The sequence below is a fragment of the Vombatus ursinus genome, unplaced genomic scaffold, assembly GCF_900497805.2.
Source record: "Vombatus ursinus unplaced genomic scaffold, bare-nosed wombat genome assembly UNPS02004959.1, whole genome shotgun sequence".
NCBI lineage: Eukaryota > Metazoa > Chordata > Mammalia > Diprotodontia > Vombatidae > Vombatus > Vombatus ursinus.
Genome location: NW_020944737.1, coordinates 1 through 7,306, shown reverse-complemented (window position 1 = coordinate 7,306; position 7,306 = coordinate 1). Strand labels below are relative to the sequence as shown.

Genomic DNA, 7,306 nt, shown 5'->3' with positions numbered 1-7,306 from the left:
TATACCATCTTTACCGCAGTAACAAATACCTGTTTATAAAAGCCAATGAAGTCTGGCTGGGTAATTGATTAACAGATGATCAATGGGAGAAGTATACCAGTGGAGGGCTCATAGAACAATTGCATTAGAAAGAAGCCCCACCCCCCCAAATCCCTATAATTTTTTTTACTTTGATGAGGCAGTTGGGTTTAAGTGACTTGCCCAGAGTCACACAGCTAGGAGTGTTATGTGTCTGAGGGCAGATTTGAATTCAGGTCCTCCTGACTCCAGGGCCAGTGCTTTATCCATTGCCCCACCAGCTGCCCTAATCCCCCTAATTCTAAGGGGAGATATGGTAGCTGTAGCTGCCCTTGGGGGACTTGACCCAGTAGAGTTGGAAGGGTAAGTCCCATCCTCCATGCCCAGCATATACTATATTTACATTATTGTAGTCAGTGTATATATTATTCTCTGGAGTCAGTTTTCTTTGTTTCAAATCAGTTCATGAAAATCTTCCTATGTTTATTTGGATTCTTCACATTCATAATTTCATGACTACATATTCTGCTTCTGTACCAAACTTGTGTGTGTGATCTTTTCCCAAAATTCTTCATCCAGTGTGATTCCAAGTGGCTTGTGGTATACATCTACAATATTATTGCTTCATTTGATCCTTTGTTGAACTTCACCCAAATGCTTTCCCCCCCTTTCTCCACCCCAATTTTTAAATTTCCTCATATACTATTCTTAACATGCAAAGCTCTCCTATTCCTTTTTATCTATTCCATCACTTTTTAAAAATTAAATTTTTTTCAATGAACAAAAATCAATTTTCTTTCCCTCTTACTTCCAACCCCTACTGGAAAAACAAAAAACAAAAAACAAAAAACAAAACCAAAGCCCTTGTAACAAATATGCACAGTCCAACTTCTTCATTGGCTGTGTAAAAAAAAAAGTCTCCTTTTCCTCTCTTAGTCCTTCACCTCTCTGTCAGAAGCATGCTTCGTTATGGGTCTTGTGGAATTACGTCAGAGCATTGCACCGATCAGAGTTCCTGTGTCTTTCAAAGTAGTTTGTCTTTACAAGGTTGTTGTTATACTAAATTTTGTTCTCCTGGTTCTGCTCACTTCACTCTATAGTTTTCTATAAACTTTCTCTAAAACTATCCTTTTTGTCATTTCTAACAATAAAATATTATTCCATTACATTCTACATATCCTTTTTGAAGCATTTCTTTGATCTTTTCAAAGAATACTTCCTTCTCCCTAATGTCTTTGGGGAATAGAAACAATATTCCTCAATAAATTTATTTTCTTTTTAGGATCTAGACCTACTTATACTCCATATATACATAGATATTACTGACAGAAAACTATCATATCCATTTTTCAGATTACTGATCCATTGAGTCCACTACAAATTAGATTATATAATCTCAAGTGGGTCCTCACTGCAGTAAGGCTATCCTTTTACACCCTCTTCATCAAGGCATTGTCCCATTCACCACCGAGTCTATTCCAAAGCTTTTCATTCCTCAAATCTCCCATGGCTCTTCCACCCCAGACCTTCTTAACTGAGAACTTTGCCTCATATTTCATGGAAAAATTGAGGTCATTCTCTGAGAGTTTCCTCTTCTCCCCTCTCCTCATTTCATATGACTTGGATATAAGTGCCCTTCTCTTCTCTGACACTGTTGCCACCTTGGTGCAGGCCTTCATCATCTCATGCCTGGGCTACTGCAGTAAGCTGCTCACTCAAGTCTCACTCCATTCCAGTCCACCATCCTCTCAGCTCTCAAGGTGATCTTCCTAAAGAGCAGGTCTTACCACATCAAGCCTCTGTCCAAGAAACTCCACTGATTCCCTTTTCCTTACAGAAACAAATATAAAATCCTGTTTGGCTTTTAAAGTCTTTCCAAACCTGGTCTCTTTCTACCTTTCCAGTCTTACACTTTACTTCGTGATCCAATGACACTGGCCTGCTTGCTTTTCCTCACACAAGAAACTCCATCTCCCAACGTTGTGCATTTTCACTGACTGTCCTCCATGCCTGGAATTCTCTCCCTCCTCATCTCTGCCTCCTGGTTCACATAGTGTTCCTCAAGGCTCAGTCAAAATCTCACCTCCTGCAAGAATGCTTTCTCAGTCCCCCTTGATGTTGGTGCCTTTCCTCTGAGATTACCTCCAAGTTATCTTGTCTAGTCTGCACATAGTTGTTTGTGTGTTGTTTTCCTCATTAGATTTTTAAATTTTTTATTTATTTAATATTTAACTTATGGAATCAAACAAGGATTTCCATAACATTGTGTAATAAAAAATGATTGCACATGAAACTGCAAATCTATTGTGTACAACATGCTATTGCCTTTAAATATATAAGAAGTTTTCAGGTAAATTTCTTTTTTTTCCTTTTTTTCTTCCCCCCCTACCCCAGATGGCTACCATTAAACACAAATATATATACATACATACATACACACACACACACATACATATATATACTCACATATACACATGCATGTATGTGTGTGTATATACATACATATATATATATATAAATTCTATATATACATACTTCTATTTACCAGTTCTTTCTCTGGATGTAGATAGCATCTTCATAGGTACTTTGTAGTTAATTTGGGTATTTACAATAGTCAAAATGACTTAGTCGCTCAAAATTGTTCTTAAAACAATATTGCTCTTACTGTATATAATGTTCTCTTGGTTCTGCTCATTTCACTCTTTATTATTTCATGCAGGTCTTTCCATGTTTTTCTAAAATTATCAAGCTCTTCATTTCTCATAGCACAATGAGGGCAGGAACTGTCTTCGCTCTCTTTGTGTCCCCTAACACCTGGCAAAGTGCCTGGCACATAGTAGGAGCTTAATGCTGACTTGTCAGTTTTGCGGTTAAATTCTCCTCACCATCCAGACATCCATAAGTTTAAGAGGTTTTGTTTGTTTGTTTGTTTGTTTTTTTGGCTAACCTTTGTGGCTAACTACCGTAGCAAATAATAGACATGTTGAAACAGCTAGATGACTCAGTGGATAGAACGCTAGGCCTAGAGTCAGAAAGACTTGAGTTCAAATACCATCCCAGATACTAGCTATGTGACCTTGGGCAAGTCATTTAAACTCGGTTTGCCTTAATCCACTGAAGAAGAAAATGGCAATCCACTCTAGTATCTTTGCTAAGAAAACCTCATGGACGGTATTGGCCTACTGTGGCCCATGGGGTCACGAAGAGTTGGAAAAGAGTGAATGACTAAACAGCTGTAGCAAATTGCCTTTTTATGGGATATGAAATGATATAAATATAATTATGTAATACAAATTTAAATATAAAAAGTCAAACTGGTGATTCTTAAAATCCCTAATTTAATCAAACAATTAGAATATAAAACAGTATTTTATTTGGTATACCATATCCCACTGAGAAGTGCCATCTAAGCTCTGCATGGCTTTCTGACCATACTTCCTAAGGTAATACTCTATGCATCCATAGAGTGTTAGTTATCATGAATCTTAGACACCATTTAGTTCCCTATCATTTTACAGACGGGGAAACTGGGTTCCATGGAAGCTAAATGACCTACCCAAGGTCACTGGACCTTTCTACCTATACCAGTTTCTGGTGCCAGTTAAAACTTTGTTTTTCTCCTTTAAAAAAAAAAAAAGGAATTCATGACACAGAGACCTATGCAAGAAGGAACAAATTTATTAAGTTTTTATCTCCTTCACCCTGATTAATCTGAAAGAGATTAATTCTATTTAGGCCAAATTTAAAAGAAAGACACTTCAACAGTTCCCAATTTAGCAAACCTAGGAAATTAATACATTTCCAGTGAAAAAACTTTTTAATGACATTTAGACACAGCTGAGCTCATAGTTTGCTAGCTTTCTATTAAAAAAACAGCCATTTTCAAAACCAAATTAATCCTCATAGATCTATGTTTACCTAAGGAAAAATATCTGGTTCTTTTTTTTTTCAGTTAACTTGCAGCACTTTTATTTTTCCTTACTAATGACATGTTGGGCATTACAATTCTCAACTCTTAGGATGACTTACAAATTTTAGTATTCTACTGTCATGTGAGAACATTAAGGCAACATACAAAAATCTTACATAAATTAACTAGATACACAAATTTACAGGTTATAAATGCAAACTTTTGTGCAACTCAAGGTTGAGTAACTTGGGCCCATGTCATTCAGGGGAAACAGTTAAGAAAAAAAAAAAACTGGTTCCTGTGGCTTGGATTCAATATGTATTCCTGCTGGGATGGTGGCAAGATGAAACCCACACTTAATAAACTCCTGCCAGACTTAGGAGAGAAATTCTGCAAGTCAGTTCTTTTAGATATTGGAAATCTGACCTTTCCGTACCTGTACAGATCTGATGCTTTATAGAACCAAAGTGTACAGCTGTTGAGTGTCAACCTGTCAGATACTATATTGCCATATTATCAAGATAATTCTCTGTAGAAGTTAACTCTTAGCCTTACCTATCAAAATGAAGTGACCTATATCAGGGTTTAGATCAAAGATATGTACAAAGTGTGCTAAAATGTACACCAAGGGAAGAACTGTTCATTTGAATGCAAGGTCAAATCAGTAACGCTTCAACAATCTAAAAAGTGCTGATATTTGTCTAATAGCAAATACAAACTTCCCCAAGGATGAGTTTCTTTTCAAAGAAGGCTTTTATTCCAGTTTCATGAGACTAACATGAGGTATATATTTGCCTGGGCAAATTTTGACTTTGTGAATACTCATGCAGCAAATGCTACGCATCTGCTAGCAGTCTATCTAGAAGCATTTGCGATGGACAATGGATGGGCCAGATTCATCATATTCCTCCTTGCTGATCCACATCTGCTGGGAGGTGGAGAAAGAAGCCAGAATAGGACCGACCACCTATCCAGAAGGAATACTTAACATTCAGGGGGGCGATGATCTGAATTTTCCTTGTGCTAGGTGCCAAGGCTATGGTTTCTTTTTTGCATTCTGTCTGCAATGCCAGGGTGCATGGTAATATCCCAGCAGACAATACTGTGTTGGCATATAGATCCTTTTGGATATCACCATCACATTTCGTGATGGAATTGAAAGTGATCTCATGAATGCCACAGGATTCTGTACCCAGGAAGGATGACTGGAAGAGGCCCTCTGGACACCTGAACCTCTCATTGCCAGCGGTGATCACCTGGCCATTGGGAGGCTCATAGCTCTTCTCCAGGGAAGAGGATGAAGCAGCAGGGGCCATCTCCTGCTCAAAGTCCAGAGCAACATAGCACAGCTACTCCTTGATGTCATAAACAATTCTCCTTTCAGCTGCGGTAATGAAGCTGTACCCTCTTTCTGTCAGTACCTTCATGAGGTGGTCTGTCAGGTCATGGCCAACCAAATCTAGATGAAAGATGGCATGGGGAAGGGCATAACCCTTCTAGAGGGGCACAGTGCGGGTGACACCATCACCAGAGTCCATAACAATACCAATGGTAGGACCAGAGGCATACAGAGACAACACAGCCTGAATAGCAACATACATGGCTAGGGTGTTGAAGGTCTCAAACATGATCTGTGTCATCTTCTCTCTTTTGGCCTCTAAGCAGAACAGGGTGTTCCTCAGGGGCTACACGAAGCTCAATGTAGAAGGTATGATACCAGATTTTTTCCATGTCATCCCAGGTGGTAACAATGCCATGTTCAATGGAATATTTCAGAGTCAGTATACCTCTCTTGCACTGGGCCTCACCACCAACATAACTGTTCTTCTGGCCCATTCCTACCATGACACCCTGGTATCTTGGGCATCCAGCAATGGAGGGGAACACAGCCTGAGGAGCATCATCCCCAGCAAAGCCAGCTTTGCACATGCCAGAGTCATTGTCAGTGACAACAGTAGCAATTTCTTCTTCCATTTTTAATTCATCTGAGGCTGCACACTGTCCTACTTTGAGAATTTAGAGCTGGGGGGGGATGGAAGGGGGCAAATAAAGGGGGTATATCCAAAGTAGCCTACAAATGCTATCACTGAGTGAATAACATTTATTCTTTATGCCTACAAAGCTAAACTCACACTGAGAGAAAAATCTGTCCTATAGAACTAGATTTCTCCTTGGAAGACATCCCAATTCCAGGGGAAACATCCACAATTCTGGGCATCCAAAGTGCCTTTACCTGCTAGCAAAACCTTGAATTTGACAGCTCAAAGCTATCCAGACCTCCAAATTATTGGAATGATGGCTGCATGTCTGAAATAAGTTTATAGCCTCCAGGGTGGCTCCACTAAGGGGGATAACTTTTAGTTGCATGTTCAAATTATGCTCTGCCTTTTAAAAATAGCATTACTTTATATTTTTGTTGTTTAGTCATTTTTCACATGTTCAGTTGTGTCTAGCTCTTCATGCCCCCTTTTGGGTTTTCTTGTTAAAGATGGTTTGCCATTTCCTTCTCCACATCATTTTACAGATGAGGAAACTGAGACAAACAGGATTAAGTGACTAGCCCAGACAGCTAGTAAGTGTCTGAGGCCAGATTTGAATTCAGGAAGATGAGTCTTTCTGCCTCCCGGCCCGACACTGTACCACCTAGGTGCCCCACTGCTTTAGAGTAATACTTCCTATTTCCCCAACCATAACCATCCAGTCATGTTAAGGTACTGTAATTTGCCCAGGAAGAAAAACGTTTGCCCTGCTCTCTCTGGTTGTGTCTGCCAACATGGCTATTACTAATACCCAATCCTCTGTAGTTTTTTGGTTCTATAAATCTACTTAGTGGCTAGAACCTCAGGTGTGCTACTGCATTCAGGCAAGACCCCAAGCCTAGGAATGCTGCTAACCCGAAGATGCTACTGGCTTTACCCTCTTTATTTGTGTGGGCTCATTTATTCACTGTCAGGGCATATTTCAAATTTCCCAGCAAAGGTATAAGGAATAAAGCAATTGAGTCTAGAGTTTGACCTTCTCGACCAGATTAATTTCACTTTAGAGGTATTTTTTACATATTAGACATGTATCTTATGCCTATATTGAGAACAATAAAAGTATATCTGACTTTTTTTTTCTGTTAAAGAAACAACCATTTTCAAAACCAAATTAATTAGCTAGGTGGCAGAGTTGATAGAGCGCCAGGCCTGGAGTCAGGAGGACTTGAGTTCAAATGTGACCTCAGACACTTACAAGCTGTGTGACCTTGGGCAAGTCACTTAACCCTGTTTGCCTCAGTTTCCTCATCTGTAAAATGAGCAAGAGATGGAAATGACAAGCCACTCCAGTATCTTTGCCAAGAAAGTCCCAAATGGGGTCACACAGAGTCAGACACAA

General features: G+C 39.3%; 1 pseudogene; it reads right to left on the bottom strand.

Annotated features, from left to right (window-relative positions):
- Positions 1-4,787: 4,787 nt before the first annotated feature.
- LOC114028587 lies at positions 4,788-5,905 on the bottom strand (annotated as a pseudogene).
- Between the last annotated feature and the right edge of the window lie 1,401 nt (positions 5,906-7,306).